A 23579-nucleotide genomic window follows, 5' to 3' on the forward strand; every position below is an offset into this window, starting at 1 on the left:
GTTTGCATGACTTTAAGGTTCATTGTTCCAGGTATCTTTAAGTTAGCATGACCTGTCGAACCCGACCGCTCGACTGTTAAACAAGTACAGGTTGAACAGGTCGGTCCCTAATAGATTCACAGGCTGCACGGAGTAGCCCAACCTAGGCATGTTCCGACCCTTGGTGAAGCATGAGTCTGGATTAGCCCCTGGGTGTGGGAAGCCTAGCCTGCTTGACACCTTTATTCTTGCATTTGGGGAAAGCACAGTCCAACCAACAATCTGTTTCTAATTTGGAACATTTAGATGTATAAACTTATCAGTTTAAGATTATTTTCACGTTAAAAGCTTTTGTATTGAATTTCAATTACAGTTTACTATGTGCTACTAGATTTTTGTTGGTTTATAAAATCAGTTTGTGTTAAACTAAAATCGGTTTCTTATGATGTGGTGTCTAAATGTTCTCAGTTAATACGCACTTCACTTAACGCATTTTACAAAACTGGCTGTGCCCCACGGGCACGGGTTATACCCTCATGTTTACATAAGCTGTAAAGTTTTGTAAACAAAACGAGTATATGAACAAACTTGTACGGAAAAACCAAAGAAATAGAAACATTTCTGACGAACAAACATGAAAAAACTCAAAATCTTCAAGAAAATATAAGAGGATAACAAATAAATAGAAACATTATCTGAACTTTTTAAGGTCTACAAAAGAAGAAGTAAGGTAAAACCAGTTTCAGAATGAAGGTGATGACTGAATACGACGTTTGAAGATGAGGAAGGAAGGTAAAACCAGTTTCGGGTTCTTAAGAAACAAAGGAAGATAGTGAATGTTTAAAAGATTTTCCTTCCAAAACGAGGTTTCATTTCTCTGGTTGAAGAGGGTTTGGGTTTATGTAGAGAGAGGAAGCTCGAAAAGATTTTAGAGAGAGAAAGATATATGGATACGATGTTTGAAGATGATGAAGGAAGGTAGAACCAGTTTCGGAATCTTAAGAAATGAAGGAGATAATGAATGTTTAGATAATGAAGGTTTGATTTCTCTGGTTGAAGAGGGTTTGAGTTTATGTAGAGAGAGAAAGCTGGAAAAGATTTTAGAGAGAAAAACAGATGGGTTTCCGTATTTGAGAGAGAGATGGACGACGGTTTTATAAGAGAGAAAGTGGTGAGTGGTTGAGTATATATAGGAGGCTAAAAGAGGGATTATGGAAAAATATGAGGTCTTAGAGATACATTTTTTAGAGAGATGGAGCCTATAAATGCGTATTTGGATTTGATTTGTGATAATATTGGAGTATTGGGTTTTTGGTGGGTTTTTATTTCGGGTTGGGCTTTATTTCCTATTAGGACCCAAAATTTGGGTGTTTCATTGTTTTTTTTTTTGGAAGACGACAACGATCTACGTACGTCGTGGTATATGACATATGATACATCATAGATGTGATAAGCTCGATAACTGCCCACTCAAACATTAACAACACCGGGCCTATAGCCCAACAAAGACAATGGCCTGAAGCCTAACAACTATATTAATACCTACATAATCCCAATTCAAATAACTAAAGATGCCAACTTCTTTAGGATTCGAACCTGGGACCTCCAGGGATTTCTGGAGTTTATGTCAACACCTTCATAAAAAATGTATTACCGTCATTATTAATGGCTTCTAGGCAATTTCCCACCCACGAAAAAAAAAGCAAAAAAGGCAATTTCCCATTTCTCTCATAGCTTCTCTTACATGTTGGTGTAATACTAGCTAGTCTATGGGTATAGATTTTGTCAGATGTATAATTATGGGAACTTTTCTTGTAGTATGATAATCATTATAGATTTGGAACCAAAATTGTTGACATTTTCTAATTGGATTGTCCAACCTATATTAAGACACTTGTGTTCTCCGCGTTTATTTTATTTCTTCTTTCTAAAACATTTCTTTTTCTCTTTCGGTAGATGTAAATGGAATCCGCCTTTTTCTCTTACTCTCTCTCTCTCTTTCTTCTTCTTTTATATGTTTTAGACATAATTTGCTATTGATTTCCTTGTATATGAATGCAGGATTGGTGGCTATGATGATTGGGCAAATGTATTCATATCATAGTTTGCCCAAGTAACATATGGATCAGAATACCGCAAACATATTGATCCATCCAAAAGAATATTTGCTAAAATGGTAGGCCACCACGAACCACCTAGATATAACCGAAGCACATTGCGAGTACAAACATGTTGTTCAATGTTCATGTCTCTATAGTCATTAGATTATGTCTCAACATTGCGAGTACAAACATAATCTAATGTTGAGACATTGGTTGGTTTTAAATAGAATAATGTAGACGACTATTAAGCTGAGTCATTCATATTTTGATTGAATATTGAAGTTAATAGTGGAGCGAACTTTTAATTAAATTGTTTGATTTGAAGAAGTGGTTCTCTCTATTATTGTTTATAATGTATCTTTGTTTCGTTTTTCTTCTGTTGCAAGTACTATATCTTTTGCAAGTACTATATCTTTGATACGTGTATCAATTATTCGAGTACTTTATCTTCATTATGTCTATGAATGATTCGAAAAATTGAGGATCAAGTTAAGAGTAACCAAATCCGCTAATAACTGTTTTAAAGGCACCCTCTGTTAGCATTAAAGACACTCGAAGTCCCCCTTTTCCTTTACAAATTTCCTTCAATTTCAGGAAACGCACAAGAACAAAAAGAAAAGCACGACATCTCCTCTTTGTTCCGATTTCTACGTCCAACTTTCCAAGACAATTTGCTTACAAAATCAACTAATCAAGCTTCAATTCCTTACAACGGTCCGATAATTTGAAAGAAAGTCGGATGGACTACAAACTGGAGTAATAAATTTGAAGGTTCGGTTGTTTCGTTGCTTTCTTGGATAGGGTTTCTTTTCCGATAGAACATCAACTGCTCCCCTAGGGTTTGATTATACCAAAAGTAGATAGAGATCAGTATATCATAAATGTTTCGATCCGAGATTCTTGAAAGAGGACTTTTATCGCTGAAGTAAAAGAAAACTGAAGAAGAACGATACGGAAAGTTGAGCGAGAGTTTGTTTCTCTTCAATCGCCACTATCGTCAAAGAAATTCCGATATTGTTATGATCAAAAAATGGTATGTTCTAATATTTAACTTCTCCCTAGACATGGTTGGTTTATTAAATTAGGGCAAAGTAAGATGTCAGATACATTTCTTTCGTCAATAAATATTCTTGAATATATGAGAACTGAAAAGTGCTTTTCTTGAATCGATCACTTTGTTTCTCTTCCGTTCTTTCACAAATCATAATCGACTCATTTCTTGACAAACCTGTTCAATTCTTGAATCTCAGGTTTTTTCTTTGATTCGATTTACTAAAGTGCATAAAAACCTAAACACTAGCCGTCATACTTTCTTTTACTTGGAAGAACAAGATTTGTCGAGTTGATTTTCTTGATAGTCTCGATTATCACTTTTGTACACAAAGTTGTCGATGCATCCTTTCTTTGCGACTAATTAAGCGTGGCTATCATAACTTGAAGACATGTTGCGTTATTGGCGTATCACTTACTTGTTATATCATTTTATTATAGAAGTTTCCGATATTACCTTATGCAAGTACATATATTTTATTTGTCCACCAATAATTGAGGGAACGATTCTACAATCCTAGGTACTGATGTTTAAGAGATGGTGTATATGTATTGTTTAATCCAATAATTGATATTTTTCTTATTTACACTATTGCATCTGCTTCATGATAGTGGGAAGGATTGTACATTTTTCGGTAGTGATGCTTAGGAAAAAACTTTAATGTGGTAGTGGGAAGGATTGTTTCATCAATATTCGAGGAAGTACACATTTGTCGTTTATGATGCTTAAGAATTGAAAATTTAATGTGGTATACCTCATTGTTCCATCAACATTTCGGGAAGGATTATACTTTTGTCAGTTGTGATGCCTAAGAAATGGAGCTTTAATGTGGTATACCACATTGTTCCATTAATACTTTCGAGAAGGTTTGTACATTTGTCGGTTAGGATGCTTGAGAAATGAAACTTTAACGAGGGAAGGATTATACATTTGTCGGTTGTGATGCCTAAGAATTGGAACACCACATTATTCCATCAATATTTTTGGGAATTATTATACATTTGTCGGTTGTGATGCCTAAGAAATGGAACTTTAATGAGGTATGCCACGTTGTTCCATCCATATTTTCGATAAGGATTATACATTTGTCGGTTATGATTATCCAAGAAATAGAACTTTAACGTGGTGTATCACATTGTTCCATCAATATTTTCGGGAAAGATTATACATTTTTGTCAGTTGTGATGTCGAAGAAATAGAATTTTAATGTGGTATACCAAATTGTTCCATAAATATTTTCGGGAAGGATTACACATTTATCGGTTGTGATGCCTAAAAAATGGAACTTTAATGTGGTATACCACATTGTTCCATCAATATTTCGGTACGGATTATACGTTTGTTGGTTGTGATGCCTGAGAAATGGAACTTTAATGTGTACACCACATTGTTCCATCAATATTTTTGGGAAGGATTTTATGTTTGTCTGTTGTGATGCCTAAGAAATTGAACTTCAATGTGGTATACCACTTTGTTCCATCAATATTTTCGGGAAGGATTTTACGTTTGTCGGTTGTGATGCCTAAGAGATGGAACTTCAATGTGGTATTCCACATTGTTTCATCAATTTTTTCGGGAAAGATTTACATTTGTCGGTTGTGATGCCTAAGAAATGGAACTTCAATGTGGTATACCACTTTCTTCCATCAATATTTTCGGGAAGGATCTATATTTGTCGGTTGTGATGCCTAAGAGATGGAACTTCTTGTTTCATCAATATTTTCGGGAAAGATTTTACATTTGTCGGTTGTGATGACTAAGAAATGGAACTTCAATGTGGTATACCACTTTGTTCCATTAATATTTTCGGGAAGGATTTTACGTTTGTCGGTTGTGATGCCTAAGAGATGGAACTTCAATGTGGTATACCACATTGTTTCATCAATACTTTTGGGAAAGATTTTACATTTGTAGGTTGTGATGCCTAAGAAATGGAACTTTAATGTGGTATATCACATTGTTCCATCAATATTCAAGGGAAGGACTGTACATTTATTAATTGTGATGCCTAAAAAATGAAAATTTAATGTGGTACGCCCCACTGTTCCATTGATATTTTCGGAAAGGATTACACATTTGTTGGTTGTGATGCCTAACAAATGGAACTTTAATGTGATACCTACAAAATGGAACATTGTTTCATCAATATTTCGGGAAGGATTATACATTTTACCGGTTGTGATACCTACAAAATAGAACTTCAATGTGGTATACCACATTGTTCTATCAATGTTTCGGGGATAGATTATACATTTGTCGACTGTGATGCCTAAGAAATGAAACTGTAATATCATATACCACATTGTTCCCTCAATATTCGGGGGAAGGATTATACATTAATCTCTCGGTTGTGATGCCTAAGCAATGGAACATTAGTGTGGTAGCACATTGTTCCATCAATATTCGAGGGAAGGACTATACATATGTCGGTTGTGATGCCTAAGTAATGGATCTTTAATGTGGTATACCACATTGTTCCATCAATATTTGAGGAAAGGATAATACGTTTGTCGGTTATGATGCTCGAGTAATGGAACGTTAATGTGGTTTACCATATATTTCCATCAATATTCGAGGGAAGGATGTCTGTTAAGATGCTTGAGAAATGGAATTTTAATGTGTTATACCATACATTTCCATCAATAATCAAGGGAAGGTTTATACATTTGTCGGTTGTGATGCCTAAGAAATTGAACTTTAATGTGGTATTCCACATTGTTCCATCAATTTTGAGGGAATAATTATACAGTTGTCGGCTATAATAAGAAATAGAACTTTAATCTGTTATACCATATATTTCCATCAATAATCGAGGAAGTACTATATATTTGTCGGCAGTGATGCTTAAGAAATGAAACTTTAATGTGGTATACCATATTGTTTCATCAATAATCGGGAAGGATTCCAAATCTGCCTGTAGTGATGCTTAAGAAATGAAATTTTAATCTGGTTTTCCGTATTGTTCAATCAATAATCGAGGGAAGGATTGTACATTTGTGGGTAGTGATGCTTAAGAAATACAACTCTAATGTGGTATTACCTTATTGTTCCACCAATAATCAAGGGGAAAATTATGCGTCTGCTGGTAGCGATGCTTAAGAAACAAAACTTTAATAACGTGAGAAGGATTACACATTTGGTTCTCGATATACCTCCCAAGGCCTTCTTATTGCTTTCCGTCGCAATTCTTTTGTAACTCTTAGTTTCAGTTAATATTAATTCAAACTTTTCAAAAAAAAAAGAAGGATTACACATTTGTGGGCAGTGATGCTTAAGAATGAAACTTTGATGTGGTTAACAATATTGTTCCATCAATAACCGAGGGAAGAATTAGAAATTTTTGGATAGTGCTGATTAAGAAATAAACCTTTAATAACTGAGGGAAGGATATTACATCTTTGGGTTGTGATGCTTAAGAAATAGAACTTTAACATACTATACATGTTTTACTTGTTTAATTTAATCATTGATACGCTAACAAATATAGTGGTGGATTAAGCGGTGCACGATTTTGCACGGAATTCAACTATATTATAATACCATAGTTTTCAATTCTTGTTGCTTGATTTCTACCTTTTTGGTTTGCTGATGCATACGAATATGAACATGAACAATATTTTACGACAAGATAAGAAGGAGATTAAGAGATATGTTACTGAATAACCATTGGGATTACATAGTTTGTACATTAGCATCTGGGTTTGAACTTTGAAAGGTAGTCTGTCCAGTATAACTTGGTTCTTGTAATGTATGTTATCAGTAGCATATTCGTAGGCATATGTCATCTTACAATCACGCCTGGGAGGATGAGGAAAGATCTTATTCAAACTATATTGACATATTCTAAATGTATAATCCTGGGGATGTTGGTCTTTCATAATCCTAATGGATTTCTTTTTTGTCGTTAAGTCAGTTTGATTCGGAAAAAAAATAAATTGAATTTATAATTGTTCAATAATATCAGCTCTTCCTTTTGAAGAAAATATGTTGCATTGTAGTACGTGATTCTTTGTATAGGAGCTTCGGTGGCTGATATTTTAAACTTATTACAATATGTCTTCTGGGAGGCGCGGAATCAACATTCTTAAAGGTTGGGAATTCAGCTTATTGGTGTAAAAAAGCAGTTATCTCCTTTAGTATATAACGTATTAAACTATAAAAGTTTTAATGGATAACCATATTATTATCTGTTTTTAGAGTGAGATCACGACCTCGAAATCAGTTTCGAATCTAGGAGCGTAAATTGATTCCTCTAATAGGTAACCAAATAAATTTTTGTTTTGGTGACAGGAGAAAATCATGCATTCTGACCTTGTGTTGGTCTTCTCTCTTGATGTTGACAAAAGACGGCTCAGGAGCAAAAAAGTTTAGTTAATTTAGCCAGATTGTTTGATTTACGTTACAACTTGAGCATACTTTTATGGGTTTTGATTGATTTATCCTTAATACTATAATATAGATTGTGAGCTAAAATCCGACAGTGTATTTTTAGTTAATAATCGATTAATGGCTTAAACAGGAGTAAGCAATTTAGTTTGCACTTGAAAAGTTCAAGAGAATTGACAAGGCTGCAAAAATACTAGAATCAGTTTGTTTTTAGCTTTCGTAGATGGAAATTTTGATAAAATTAAAGAGTTCATCTCGCATTTGACAACGATAGCTGCAAAAGCTCTGCCACAAAGGTGAGGCTTCATGTGCAGGTAAATTTGGGTATGTTTGTCATGTCTTGAGAGCATTTTGGGTTAAAAATAAAGGGCATGTTGTATCTTCAGATATCTACTCTCGACCCTCCATTAGGAGGTTTGCATCATTAGTTCGGATGTTAGAACTTAAAATTATTGTGTCACTCTGTTTCATAAAGATAAAAACAAACTGGTCGAGATGGGTAACAATCTACTAAAATCGTGAATAGTTCAATTATAGTAGCTTTAGCTTTCAAACAGTGTCCAATATTCACACACACTACACACTCACACCACTTGACTTATCCTTAGGCTACATCAAATATGTTGCATTGTAATACCTAGATCCTTATACAAAGATGACTAACTAATATATCTACTGTGGATGACAACGTCAATCATTGTGGACGATCCCCTCAAACAAGCACAAGATTCTTGCATAATGTCTCCTTTTACAGAGACCCTTAAGTCAAGAAGCTTATTAGATACCTGCATTCATATTAAGGAGCTGCTAAATTATGCTAACCCAAAGCTGGAAGTTCACTTATTTGTTTTTAAATAGTAATTCTTTCCTATAGTAGAGAATATACTGGACTACAAAACGTTCCATTGGCAACCACTTTAGATTCATTTTATTCTTCCACATAGATCAAATTCTGAACTCTCGAATGTAAATGAATCTGTCGTGCGAGTAATTAGATAAAAAATTGTTTTGATCGCAAGAAATAACCATGCATTTTGGCATTGTGATTGTCTTGTTTGTTGTTGTGGAAGAAAAAGCAGTGATAAAGAAATAAGGTCGCCAGTTTTGTCTGAATTGCTTGATTTTTGTTACAATTTTACTTCATATAACCCTGCACCTCTTTATGAGGATGTAAATTAGATTCCTTTTACTAGGAGTTGAAATTTAAGGGGCCACGATATGTTTGTCCAAGTGTACTGGTGGATCTCGGACACCAAAAGCTTTATCTGGACTGAGGTGTAAAAGTTCACCTAAGTTGTAATGAAGTTATTCATTAGTTAACTGCTTCAGCCGGAATTGGCAATTTAGTTTGCTCATGAAAGGTTTAGGAGAATTGTCATGACATCTCTGTAGATTTTCTTCTCGACTTTTGCTGCAAAGTATCAAGTATTCCGGTCAGTTGTTTTTCAAGTTTCACCGTTGGAATGTCTTGTAACATAATTGCACAGTAACTTTTTAGGAGAAATCTTTTAACTTATGACAATGAGAACCTATATGCTTTTTTGATATCTGCATAGCTCGATAAGATTTGCAGCTGAGCTCGCATGTATAGTAGTTCAAATGTTCAAACATGCAGGTGATATTTGGGAATGTTTTAATATCAACAGTATCGGATTTGCTGCTGAGCTCGCATCTTAATTAGTTATGGCTATTTATATAATTCTCTGGCTGAGTCTTTTTTAATCATGGGATGTTCTTCTATCCTTAGTTTTTTAATTCGTGAGTTTGTCTGAGACTGTCAGGAAATTCATGTAAAGAGATTGCAAGCTTCCTCTTCTTATTAAAGTTAAAGCCATATATGCCAAGGGTAGTTGGTCGACACTATGATAAGTTTCCGTTACAGATTAGTAAAGTATGGGCGTTAGATCTGAGAGCTAGTATGATTTATAATAGGAAAAATAAACCGACTCATTCTACTAATATTGTGTTAGCTGAATATATTTTCACCAATATATTTCAATCATTTATTATAGTTGCTCTTATTGTTGAAGAATGCTCATATCTTGCATTACAATACCTAGATCTGAACAGTGTTAGCTGAATATTTTTTCACCAATATACTTCAATCATTATAATCGTCCCTTAAGACCAACTCGGGTTTATCGCCAAATATCTCTTCTGCTACGAAGGCGCCTACGATTCGCGGTATTTTCTGTCACGTCTTTCAAAAGTAACCAGTAAATCAAATTCCTTCAGAAGCGGGACTTTAGTTTATTGATTTTCACGATGCAATTCTCTCCCACGACAGAAAATGCAGTGGACTATAATAGGCTTCATGGATAACTTTTATATGATTGGTTTTAATGTTGTTGAGTGGTTTGAGAGTGGGACTAATACTCTTGAGATGTAGGCAGATTTCTCTCAACAAAAAGTTGTTTTGATGGCAAGAGATAATTGAAACAAGGTTAGTTAATTTGTTTGGATTGCCTGATTTATTTCACAATTTTTACTTTCTCTTGGTCACGAATACACCTCTTGATCATGGGTCAAAATACTTCTTTTTTAAGAGTTGAAGAGACTTCCAAATGAGACCTGCAAAATCCATATTGAAACAAGGTTAGTTAATCCATATTGATTAATTGAAAGTGCAACACATTCAGTAGACAGTCTTAAAGAGGTGCTAATTACTTACAATATTTGTTTTCACACCCGACATAGTGTTCGAGGGTATAGTTTTTGCAAGTTAGCTAGTGAAACTTTTATGTTGTGGTCTATATGGTGTATGCCCTTGTTTTGTTTAATATATGTACTAAATATTAGTATTTTGAGTTTCTAAGTCAAGCTTTTCATGCGTCACATTCTTCTATCGATACATGAGAAGCTATTATATAAGCAAGATACCATATTGGTTAACCGTCTATTTGGTGCTGTATATAGTGTATGCATGTGCTTGTTAATTTCATTCGTTTTTGATTTTTTATTGTACACAAGTGTGATTCTATCTTTTTACCTATAATTGAGCGCAAATAGATCTACGAGTAGGTTTTCTATGCGTGCTTGTATGTTTGCTTCTTTTTTCTGAAAACACACAGTGCATCTACAAATTTCTCAGATGGTACTAACAAAATAATGCTGGTTCAATGATGCAATCGTTGCTTGTCGAACTAACTGTATTATAGTAAATATTTTCAGTTTTTGTGATGCTTACTAGTATAATCATATATAATATTCTACCATCAGTAATTGTGGAATGACTAACAAGTCTGTTTGGGATGAGAAAGAGATACATGACTGAATTGCCATAAAGATTACACAGTTGTCATCTATAGTTAGCATAACATTGACAAATCTGAAGAGAAGACATGACTGAGTAGCCATAAAGATTACACAGTTGTCATCTACGGTTAGCAAAACTTCCAGTGGTTGAACTCTTCACCCTACAGACTGAGATAGCTTTTTAGCTCACTACATTTCTTTCCTATAATGCCTCTTATCAGCATTCAGTAGCATATTCATTTGGAATATGGCACTATACAAATTACGGAAGGATAACCAGTGGAGGACGAGGAAATAAGAGGAAAGCTATGATTGTATATGGAACAAGGTCCCTGCAATATTAGTAAACGAAGCTTTTGCCTACGGAGGCTTGATGCCATCAATAGAAACGAAGTATATCGGACTATCGGAGGATGGTAAGAGATACAAAAGATCTTGGGTAGCAGTCTGTCACGGGGTAAAATCTCGGCTATGTTGTTTACTCCGTGCGGCACTTGTGTAGCTTCTCTTCCTGCACAAGTCTAAGCCTTTTGAACTTGGATGCCTATGTAACTAAGACTAGTAGGCTGCTCCAACACTATATGATTGAACAAAGAAAGCTTCTAAGTATGCACAAGAACACTCTAAGAGAAAATTCCAAGCTTTATTGCTTATGAAAAACTCTTTACAAGTGGGCACACTTCCCAAGTCACTCACTCTCTTGGATACCAACTTGGTTGCTCTCAACTTGTTCTCTAACTTGTTGATTTACAAATGAGGGGATCACCCCTATTTATACTACTTTGCCTATACAATGGATGGCTAGGATTAAGCCACTTGGTTTGCATCTAATGGCTAGGAAGCTTCCTAGGAATTCTCTAGAAAACTTGGGCTCCAAGCAACCCTAGAAGCTTCCTCCAAAATATCTTCTCCCATCCCCTAGAGAAGTCTCTTGGGCTGGGCCAAGGATGCACCTCCCTCTTGCACACAAGGCAGCCCAGCTCCTATACACTTAATCCCATGTTTAGCTGCTGTTTCTGGCCGTGCAGGCTGCTGTCCCGAGCTGTGCAAGCTGCTGCCTGGTCCAACTGGTAGCTACTGTCCGACCCACTGGATAGCTGCTGTTTGGTGCACTCATATGTGGGCTGTTTGGGCTGCAGCCTGGAGCTATTATGTTGCTGGTCCGGGCCACCTGAGCTGCTAGCTGGTGCATCAAATTTTGGTCCGTGACAAGTCGGTGCATGTATGATGTATGTCTTATCGAGGACCCATGTGCGTGCTAGAGGTTGTTCGACGTTTTCTTTTCTATTTCGTGGGACTTCTAAGTGCATAAGATATTACATAGAAATATATATCCCTTGCGATGTTTGTCGTTCATAATCTCAAAAAGTAGTACCTTCGATGTTCATATATCTACGAGCCGCCCGGCTGTAAGGGATTTGCATCTGAAGTTCGGAACTAGAACTGGAGATTAGTCTGTATTCTAGTCTTCAAGAAGGATTCACTAAATGAAGTTGTCTCAGGCCAGGAAATTAGATTATTGGTATTCAAGGAGCACTTAATCTCTCTTATATTAGTTAGAGAATAAATTGAACTATAAAAGGCTTCATGAATATGGATTTCAATTTTAATGTTGTTTCATGTTTTGACAGTGAAAAATGGCATTGGAATCAGATTTGGACCTCAAGATGTGAACTGATATCTCTTGGAGGTAATCAAACAAATTTTTTTATGGCGAGAGAAAATCATGCTAGCCTAGTGTTTACTTTCTTTCTTAATTCGAAGAAAAAGACAGTGATGGGGAAATAAGGTTAGTTAATTTCCTCGAGATTGCTTGATTTACATTTCAAATTAAAAGTACTTTTATGGTGTGTTTGGTTGCAGGATTCCTAAGTAGGATTCCTATCAAAAGTGGAATTTGGTAGGAATCATGAATCCTTGGTCTGTTTGGCTACCAAGAATCCTAGGACTCTTGAATCCTAAGGATTCCTAATTCCAAAAATTGTATTGGACCAAAATCCCACCTTACCCCCTAGGATTTGCTAGGATTTTGGATTAATGAACCTAAATTTCAAACTTAAAATTAACAAAAAAATATTTCCTTCTACAAAATCACTATTTTTTTTCAAAATCATTATTTTTTTCAAAAATCATATTTTTTTCTAAAGACTTTTAAAAATACTCAAATAATAATAAATCCTAGGATTCTTAGTTGCCAAACAAGCCAAAAAATATTACTAGGATTCATGAATCCGCCATTCAAACACACCATTATAGCTTTTGTCTTTTTTATTAACTTTCACTCAATACTGTTAATTAGAAACCTGATAGTCTATTTCAAGTAATTAATCAGTTGATGGGTCAATCAAGAAAAAAACAATATAGTTTGCTCATAAGTTTGAAAGGTAGAACTGAAATTTATTTCTTTACCATGCCTTTTTCTGATTGTGCATATATCAATTATTCTAGCTCTAAACCTCTAGCTGCTTAACACTATGTTCCATTACGATAGCTGGCTCCTTATACCGGAACTATCCTAACCAAATATTTTTACTATAAATAACACGCTTCAATCATTTGCGGTAATTCTTCCGTACAGGCAAAAAAAGCTTATTGCCTAAGGTCTCTCTGATTACAGGTTGCGAAGCTTATCCAGGTACATGCATTAGTAGTTGATGAAGTTGGCTCCTTCTTTCTAAATTCTACTTTTAATGATAATTATTGTAAAATCCATTTTTATTATTTGATCTTTTGTGTTTCTAAAAATTTGTTAACTCTACTTCAATGGTTTCAAATATACTTATTGTTAGGGGTCGGGTTCAGCCGGCCAGATCAGTTGTCTGAATCCTCCGCACGCTTTATCTAGATTGTACCTGTGCCAATCGGAAAATAAAATCAGCGGGATCAGGGCTAAAAGTTCACCCAAATTGTAGTCAACACTAATAACTAGAAACATTGTCTAGTCACCTAATATCCTACTTGCCGATATTCGTCGATTAACCGCTTGAACAAAAATATCCAACCTCAGTTTGTTCTTGAAAGATTTAATAGAATTGACAAAGCATCTTTGTAGATTTTTCTTCTTGAATTTTGCTGCAAAGATGCAACTACTCGTATTTAGCAGTTTTTAATTTTACAGTTGGAATTTCTAATTACATAGTAGATTAGTTACTTTAGATAAAAAAAAAGTGAAGAGTTCATATAACATTTGACAATGTGATGCTTTTCTGATCTGTGCATCACAAGATAAGATGATTATTGAGGTGAAGAGTGATTAAATTAGGATGGTCAGAAAGATGAACTTCAATAAAAATGTGCAGGTAATATCTCTTGAACTATCTCTGTAGTTAAACAATATCAGTCGTAAAACAGTATTTGCAGTTTCTCTCTCATCACTCATCATTATTAGTTACATAATGTGAATAGTCGTCGATCACGCTTAAAGTACTCAGGCTGAGTATTTTGAGCCCGTCAGAACTATTAATGTCCCAAGACATTAGTATGAAAGATACAAACGACCTATCAAAGCTACAACACCCTCTTAGGGCAATTGAGAAAATGTGGCAGACTGTCGGTACAAAATTGAAGTTGCAGTAAGGTACATGCAATTCAGTCTGGGAGTCTCAATAAGATTTAGTATCAGTGGAAGTATTTTTTAGCTAGCATTATATTAGTGAAACCTAAAAGTAACTTTTTAAGCGGACATTATATTAGGGAAATTGAGGAACCTGGTAGACCGTCGGTGCAAAATTGAACTGACCGTAAGGCCAATGCAATCTAGACTAAGGAATCAAATTTTTGTTTCGGTGGAAATTTCAGTAATTTCAAAAATATAAATATTTCGTAAAAATACACCTAACAAAAGGGTGTTTATTTGTTGAGTTAATTCCTATATGGCCCCCTATTTTGTGACCAGCTTCCTTTATGGCCCCCTTTTTTTCGTAAATTCAAATATGGCCCCCTATTTTCAAGTAAATGTCATTACTACCCTTCTTAATTCTAAATTTAAAACATTTAAAAAAAGTTATTTTCACCTCACCCCTCTCTCTCTCCACCTCATCTCTCTCCACCTCATCTCTCTCTACAACTCACCCGTCTCTCTCTTTCCAACTCACCTCTCTCTCTCTCTCCAACTCACTTTCATCTTCTCCGATTGAAGTCGCCGGCCGAGATTTTTCCGGCCGGCGACTTCCCAAAAAAAAAAAAAAAATTCTCTCATCTCTCTAAGGGTTGCCGTGAACAGACCAGATCGGTCCGTTCACGGCTCCGGCGAAGGGAAACCCCCTTCGCCGGATTTTTAGAGAGAGAGAGAGATGAGAGAAATTTTTTTTTTTCGGGAAGTCGCCAGCCGGAAAATCTCCTGCCGGCGACTTCAATCGAAGAAGATGAAGGTGAGTTGGAGAGAGAGAGAGAGGGGTGAGTTGGAGAGAGAGAGAGGTGAGTTGGAAAGAGAGGTGATGTGGAGAGAGAGAGTTGACATGGAGAGAGATGTGTGGTGGAGAGGAAATGAGGTGGAATTATAATTTTATTTTTATTTTTAATTTTGAAAAAAGATTTAAAGGAAGGGTAGTTAGGACAATTACATCAAAAAAGGGGGCCATATTTGAATTTACGAAAAAAAGGGGACCATAAAGGAAGCTGGTCACAAAGTAGGGGGCCATATAGGAATTAACTCTTATTTGTTAGGTGTATTTGAAATATTTTAGTTAGTGTGGAAATTTTACAAATCTATATATGATAGAAAATATGATGTGATTGTATATAACAAGATTATTAAACCATAATGAAACATAAAAAAACCACACTAGTTCGTTTCTTTTCACGGTGTTTTCAATAGATATAAGTACTCATTTGATTCTTATTGGTTTGCTAGGATGATTGGGGTCAACTTTGTCAAATCACCTGTGTGAAGGGCCATTTTTTTTTAACTTGCTTCTGTGATTTTTGTCCTTGTTAGAGAAACTATAATTAATGGAAGCAAAATCAAATTGATGTTTTCCAGGGATTTGCGACTTGGGCCAATTCCAAGTAGACACGACCTAGTTTTCGCTCGTTCTGGTTACTTTTTCCTCATTTCTAGGGGGTTAATAAATCTTGTTCTCTTAGTCCATAGGTTATTTATTTGACTATTGAGTACATGCGATTGCTTTCTTCTTATTCTAGGGACTGCATTGGAGGTTGTACTCTGTACTTGTTGCAATCGATTTACAAAACAGTAAGGTTTGATTGACCCCTAAAAACTTAACTTTTTTATTAGTTTCACTTTTGTTCTTCTTTTGAACTCCCTTCCTCATTTTTGCCGCGTTATTAGGCTTTAACCCTTGAAGAACCGGCATGGTTCTTTCTTGAAGGAAGTTTTCTGTTGCTAAATTTTTATTTTTAGGTTATGTTCGTCGCGACAGCTACAAGATGCAGTTGGCTTTAACAGTGCTATTTGTGTGGTTTTGCTGGTCCAGGTTTAGATGATCGCTCACATTTGGTATATTAGGACTTGGATTTAAGCTGACTTGTTCAACTCAAGGGGTTTTCTACTTTTTGTTCTCCTTAAAGCTTAGTTTACAATTTGTCAATTTTCCCTACCGTCTTTAAAATTCCTTTTTTTTTTTTTTGAAAAGTTGATTGAATTAAGAAGGGGAAAAAGAATTTACAAACAAAAAGGAAGAGATAGGGGGCGTACTCGGGTAAATCTCACCCAAAGATACTCCCCCAATTCGACACAAAATCAACATAAGAATACATATTTGCACATCCTAACTGTCTACTCCACGCAAATAGTACCCCTAGAACATCCTCCCTCTCCACAGCAAAGCTCGCTGTGGAATCCCTGAAAATCCCCTCGTTTCTTGCTTTCCATATAGACCAACAGATTGCAAAAGGAACTAGGTTCCAAAGGTCCCTGTTCGCCTTTTTTACTTGAATCGTCTTCCATTGCTCCATTGCTAGGGGAATAGAGGCCGGAACGCACCAGGCCACATGAACCGAACCAATAAAGAAATTCCAAAGCTTCAAGGCTTCCTTACAATGAATGAAGAGATGGCTGGTGGTTTCCTCTTCTAAGGAACACCTGCCACACCTGTTCACCAGGTGCATGCCCCTTTTTTTGAGATTGTCAACCGTGGGGAGCTTCCCCAAAGTAGCTGCCCACATCAAGAAGCTGACTCTCGGAGGGATTATGCTACTCCACAATGCTTTGAAGTCAAAATAGACCTCAGGGGTATCTTCCTGATGTATAAACCGAGCATAGTATTGCTTGACCGATAGATCCTCCTCTTCTTTATTACTCCACACCCTTGAGTCATCATGCTTAGGAGAAGGCTTCCATTGTTCCAACGCTTTCAGCATATCCAAGAAGATGGGTAGTCATTAAGGCTACTGCGAAGGTTAATTTCCCAACATCCCAAGGAGTAGTTAAAAAAACTATGAACTGATCCCTCTTTGTTGGCTGCTAAGAAAAAGATGGCTGGGAATCGATCCTTAAGGGAGATTTGGAGGCACCAGACATCATCCCAGAATCTAATGAGCCTGCCATCTCCCAGCTTCCATTTAGTGACCTCTTCGAACACCTTACCCTTAGCTACTATGCCTTTCCAGACTCCACATCCGTATGGTTCCTTGATCTTGACATGCTTCCATCCTCCTTAACTACTACCATATTTCTCAGCTATGATCCCTCTCCAGAGGGCAGATTTCTCTTGAGCGAACCTCCACAACCACTTAGAGAGCAGAGCATCATTCATAATTCTTAGGTTCTTCAAGCCAAGACCTCCTGCCTCCAGTTCAACACAAATATTTCTCCATGCAACCCAAGTATCCTTTTCGTGTCCTCCTTATCGTGCCAAGAGAAGTTGCACATCTTGCTATCAATTACTTTAAGTATCGAAGCTGACATGCTAAATAAGGAGAGAAAGTATAGGGGCAGAGCAGACAGCACAAACTTCCTAAGGGTTAACTTACCCCCCTTGGATAATACATTCGCTTTCCAAGCAGACAGTTTTCTATTGATCCTCTCAACCACTACATCCCAAAGTGCTTTACTCTTGTAAGCCTAACCAAGGGGGAGGCCCAAGTAACTAGAGGGGAGAGCATCTAGCTTGCAGCCGAGACTCGCTATGTTGGCATTGATGGGAACGGCAGAGATGGCTGGAAACACCACTGATTTTGTGTAGTTCACTTTGAGACCAGACGCTAATTCGAACCAAATCAGAATATCTTTAAGTTTATCCACTTGAGCTGTTGAGTCGTCTAGGAAGAACAATGTGTCGTCAGCAAACTGGAGGTGATTTACCCCAATCCCATTGATATCCACCTTGAAACCCTTCACCCACTCTTTGAACTCAGCAACTCTAAGGCAATGGCTAAGAGTCTCGGCCACCAATAAAAACAATAAACGGGATAGAGGATCCCCTTGTCTGAGACCACGAGAGTTTTCTGGTAGGGTCTGGTAGGGCATCCATTGAGAAGGATAGAGGATCCCCTTGTCTTAAAAATTCCTTCACCTCCTAGGATTTGGCGCCTGTAGCGGTATGGAAGCACTCTCCTGTTAGAAGGTGTAGTGTTCGAATGAGTTGTTTCCAATTACTAATGAGTTGTGTATGGAAGGGTGTTTTCTCTCTCTTAACTTGTTTTTTCAATTTTTTTCACTGTTATAGGGGCAGTCATCGAAGCATGAAAAGTTCATTTCTTTTGATTGGCATTTTGAGCATCTAAATTTGGTTAGCTTTTATACTTGATATAGGACGGTGTTATTAGTTCACTGATATTCACTTTTTAATGGCTTTAGAAATTGTTTTATCTCTCTTAACTTGCTTTTTCAATTTTTTTCACTGTTATAGGGGTAGTCATCGAATCATGAAAAGGTCATTTGTTTTGATTTTCATTTTGAGCATCTAAATTTGGTTAGCTTTTATATTTGATATAGGACAGTGTTATTAGTTCACTGATATTTACTTTTTAATGGCTTTAGAGATTGTTCTGATGCCGATCTTATCATGACTATATGCAGGAGAAAATCTACATCCGGATGAACTTGCATGCTTGCTAAGTTGGTGGTTTAAACTAGCAACAGTTTATTAATCTGATTTTTCTTCAAGTAAAGCACATTTATAATCATTCTATTGAGCCTTTGCTATGTGGTCTCCAACGTAGATTTCGGGGAAACCGCAAGGTCACTTTGGTCTTTGTTGATGTAGATTTCGGAATATGTCAATATAGAAACTTTTGACATTTACTAGTCTCTCTGTAACTGTTAATCTAGAATTTGTTCTCGCCTTCGGTTATTCTTAACAGATACGTAGGTATACTCTCTGGATTTTTCATGCTAGTCTATATAGTTGCTTTGACATAACTTGAGAACATCATCTTGGTGAGCGGAAGGTTTATCCTTTTGTTTAATATCTTGATAATGATCTATGACCACCAAATTCTGATAAGGATTGCTTTTTTGGGTATATGTGCTTTGGCATAACTTTAAGCCTTTGTCATTGGAAGGTTTATCATTTCGATTTGCGAGTATTTGTAACACGAAGTGATTTATTGATACTCCTATTAAGGGTTTAACTTTCAGAATGGTTTGAATTGATTATTTTTTTTAACAGTTGGTCAGTTGGTTCTTGCTTCTTGTCAACAAGATCTTAGTTTGTTGATTTTTTATTTCGTGGGAGGGTTTCTTGTCATTGGAAGGTTTATCATTTCGATTTCCGAGTATCTGTAACACGAGTGATTTATTGATACTCCTATTAAGGGTTTAACTTTAAGAATGGTTTGAATTGATTATTTTTTTTAACAGTTGGTCAGTTGGTTCTTGCTTCTTGTCAACAAGATCTTAGTTTGTTGATTTTTTATTTCGTGGGAGGGTTTCGGGACCAAAAATGCAAATTCTTCCATGGGGTGTAGCATTGAATTCCAATTTTCTTAGTTCATTGTTACTAATCTGATATGCATTATTAAAAGTTTCATGGTGTAATACAGGAAAGTTGGTGTCTTCAGGAGGAAGATTGGTCTCTTTTGTTTTTTTTCCAGGGATCTTCGAATTGGACCGACTCCAACGAGATGTGATTCAGTTTTCTCTCAAAGAGGTTTTCCTCTTCTGCATATATCATAAAACTCTTTAGTTATCTAGGGTTGACGTTATTATGTTAATAACATTGAATTTATAGAATAATCTAAGCAATGTGCGATATCCATAGGTAGGTCGTCTGTGTTTTTCTCCTCCCCTAGGGAAACATTGCTGGTTTCTAGTGTGCAATATACAAAGAATCTTGGTAATTTTCATTTCCCGATATTTGGAGTCCTCCATTGCGTTAACTGTTTGTTTTCTTGAAGGAGATCTTCCTCTCGAATTTCCTTTCGATTTGCCTTTTTACTTACTAATGCATTGTTTATTTGGAAGGGGGCTTGCCGTCACTTGTCTTTTCAATCTTTTCCTTGTTAGAGGGGTAGTCATAGAAGCATGAAAAGTTCATTTGTTTTTTCACTGGGATGTGAGAACTAAACTTATTCCAGAGAGACATTACATTGTTAATGAACTAACTGGGTATTCCGATCCTTTATTGTCCAAAAGAAGCCTTCTTCCTTATCGTTTCTTTATGATGGTGTTAGTTATGTAAATAGACAACGTGTGGGTTTTAATCCCTTTTGCCATTAGCTGTGGGTTTTAATCCCACAAAAAAACCAAGAGGGAGCTGTGGGTTTTAATCCCTTTTGCCATTTGCTGGTCCATTAGGAAAGCTAGAAAGGATAGCATTTTTAAGTATTCTTGTGTGTTTGTTGGTTGAGCTTTCTTCTTTTAGTTTCTTTTTCTTTCTTCTTAGGCGTTCTACTTGAACCTGTATATTTCAACATGGATTTGAAATTTGAGAATGTTTTTGAAGTGATTGTTGTTTTGTCCAGTTGGTAGCACACTCAGGAAAATATGCATTACACTATAGGTTTTCAGTTCATTGTTAATACTGAAATATGCAATATCATAAGTTCACAAGTTTCATAATGTTCTATTTAAATTGGTTCTGTCAATACTGTCTCATCTTCATTTTCTCCTTTCTTCCGCTTAGTCTGGTTGCTTTTTCCTCCTTTCGATGGAAGAAATGAATCTTGATGTAGTAGCTGTATAACTTATTTCCAGATGATGAGATCTACCTGGAGGAGCGATTTGGTTTTTGTTGAAAAGGAGGATTTGTATGCTAACCTTGTTTTTTAGTTCATAGGTTCTTTATTTGACTATTGACTAGAGGCAATTTCTTTCTGCTGCTTCTTAGGTGCGATGGGAGTCTATGCATTGTGTACCTGGTCGTAACCTAATTTTGGAGGCAGTGTTGTTTCAGTTGACCCCTAAAAACATCATTTTTATAATTTAACTTTCGGGGTTCTTTTGAACCTCCCCTCCTCGTCTTCTCGCACGGTGACTAGGATTTAACACTGGACGAACTGGTATAGTTTTTCCGTTGAAGGGATTTTTCTATCCTTGCTCCATGGGAGTAAATCTTGTTTTTCCGTTATGCTCGTTCCGACAACTACTAGATGCAGTTGAATATAACGGTGCTATTTGTGTGATTCTGCTTGTTCAGATTCAGATGATCACTGACATTTGGTATTCTAGCCCTAGGACTCAGATTTATGCTAAGGCCGTTTAATCGTAAGGGGGTTTTCTACTTGAGTTGCTTTTCTGAAAGCTTAGTTTACAATGCGTCCATTTTTGCTACCGTATTAAAAATTCCTTCACGTTACTCTTAGGATTTGCGCCTGTTGCCGAATGGAAGTGCTTTGCTGATAAACTTTTTTTATTGAATTTCTTCCTTAGCATTTGATTGAAACTTTTGTTTCCTTTTCAATTGATGTTTTTCAGGGATTTGCAACTTGGGCAACTCCAAGGAGATGTGATGTAGTTTCCCCTGAAGGGGGTTCTCCTGATTTGTCATGTCTTTCGGGTAACTAGTACTATTAGGTTTTCTTTTCAGTTCCTGCTTGCTTTATTTTAAGAATGTTTCTCCTTATTTGCATTCCTTTTCTTTTTCGATGTGAGGATGATTGGTGTTCAGAGAAGGTGTTAATTTCTTTTTTTAGAAGAGGTCTTCATGTCGAGTTCCATTCAAATTTGCATCTTCAGGTTTCATCCTTTCGAATTACTAGTGAGTTGTTTATGGAAGGGTGTTTTCTGTCTCTTAACTTGCTTTTCAATTTTTTTTGTTGTTATAGGGTTAGTTATAGAATCATGAAAAATTCATTTCTTTTGATTTGCATTTTGAGCATCTAAATTTGGTTCGCTTATATATTTGATATTGGACGGTGTTATTAGTTCATTCGTATTTACTTTTTAATGGCTCTAGAGATGGTTCTGATGCCGATATTATCATTTCTATATGCACGATAAGATATACATATGGATGATCTTGCATACTTGTTGTGTTGGTGGTTTAAACCAGCAATAGTTTATTGATCTGATTTTACTTCAGGTAAGCACATTCATATTTTTTTTTGAATAACTTGAATTAATATTGAACATGAAAAGGGAAACAAACGACACAAACAAAAACATAAACCAAAAAGAACACCAACAAAACAGATTACACAATAACGACCTCCCACCTAGAGATGAAGTCGAAATAAGACTTATCCCTGGCCCAAGCTATTTGCCTACTCCAATGATAAAGGATATCTAAGATATCCTCCACCCCTAGCCCAGAGACTCCAAAATCTACTTTAAACGTCTGATCATGCCTGTCCTTCCAGATGGCCCAAACTATGGCAAATGGAATAAGAGACCACAGATCCCTTTTAGTTCTCGACACACAAACCATTCCGTTGCTCCAGCGCCTGAGAAATTGACTTCGGGCTGCACCACTTACTACTGCACATTCATATTCATCCTAGGGAGTCTTTGCTGTATGGTCTCCAAGGATGATTCGGGAAAACCGTCAGATCATTTAGTTGATGTATTTGGATATGTCGGTATAAAATTTTTTGACATTAATCTAGAAACTTGTGATGGGAGATTAGTCTTATTATGCCATGTTGATGTCAGAGAGGCGATGGGTTAGAAAGCCATCCTAGTTCGTTTGTTTTTACGGTGTTTTGAATAGCTATAAGTACCCCTTTGATTGTTATTGGTTTGCTAGGATGATTGGGGTCAACTTCATCAAGTCATTAGTTTGAATGGGCTTTTTCTGAACTTCTTTGATTTTTGTCCTTGCTTGAGAAACTATAATTAACGGAAATAAAACCAATTGATGTTTTCCAGGGATTTGCAACTTGGACCAACTCCAAGGAGACACGATCTAGTTTCCTCTCAAGGGGGTTTTCCTGATTTATCTTGTTACATAAGTATACTTTGTATGAGAATGTTAATACTTAATACCTAATTACCTATCCAAATATTTTTTTCTCTGAAAATTTAAATTAGTGCTTAAATTTAACTAAACATTTAGCCCAACACAAAAGTGTTCCTTTGACATCATCCACATCTAGGTTTGTTGCTGCATTGGAGTCTTTGAATATCTTGTTGTTGCGGTCCTTCCAAATATTCCAAACAATTGCCACCTACACTAAATCCCAAATTCCCTTCTTTGATTTTGGCTTTCGGAGCCCTTCCCATTGTTCAAACATCTGATTGATAGAATTTGGCCTACGGACTTGAGAGAGGATATGAAGTAGGACCATAAGTTTTCAGCAACCTTACAAATGTGCTCAATTTTCTCTTCTTCTGATTACCTATCTAAATATTTTTCAGGAATCTGCGATATTCTAAAGTCTGGTTTCCTCCTTTCGCTTATGGCCTTCCTTGGTAGACCAGTACCATTTAAATTTCTTATGGTCTCTTGTAATTTCTAGCTTGC

General features: G+C 36.2%; 1 long non-coding RNA gene across 9 annotated transcripts; it reads left to right on the top strand.

Moving 5' to 3' along the window:
* Positions 1-2654: 2654 nt before the first annotated feature.
* LOC147544034 (uncharacterized) lies at positions 2655-23579 on the top strand. Of its 9 annotated transcripts, XR_015223294.1 has the most exons (9): positions 2685-3114; positions 7652-7832; positions 9134-9249; positions 9912-9961; positions 10065-10113; positions 10995-11218; positions 11987-12295; positions 12405-12622; positions 13030-13824. It is a non-coding gene; the product is annotated as an uncharacterized LOC147544034 (long non-coding RNA). The 9 variants fall into 9 exon arrangements; XR_015223296.1 differs by lacking the exons at positions 2685-3114; positions 7652-7832; positions 9134-9249; ... (4 more) ...; positions 12405-12622; positions 13030-13824 and adding exons at positions 15842-15972; positions 16136-16231; positions 18755-18841; ... (2 more) ...; positions 21593-21674; positions 21770-21973; XR_015223297.1 differs by lacking the exons at positions 7652-7832; positions 9134-9249; positions 9912-9961; ... (1 more) ...; positions 10995-11218; positions 11987-12295 and adding exons at positions 15916-15972; positions 16209-18299 and having other exon boundaries at positions 2655-3114; positions 12405-12562; positions 13352-13408.

This window comes from Eschscholzia californica, unplaced genomic scaffold (assembly GCF_041429995.1).
Source record: "Eschscholzia californica isolate CP2 unplaced genomic scaffold, dmEscCali1.0.p SCAF_4, whole genome shotgun sequence".
Taxonomy (NCBI): domain Eukaryota; kingdom Viridiplantae; phylum Streptophyta; class Magnoliopsida; order Ranunculales; family Papaveraceae; genus Eschscholzia; species Eschscholzia californica.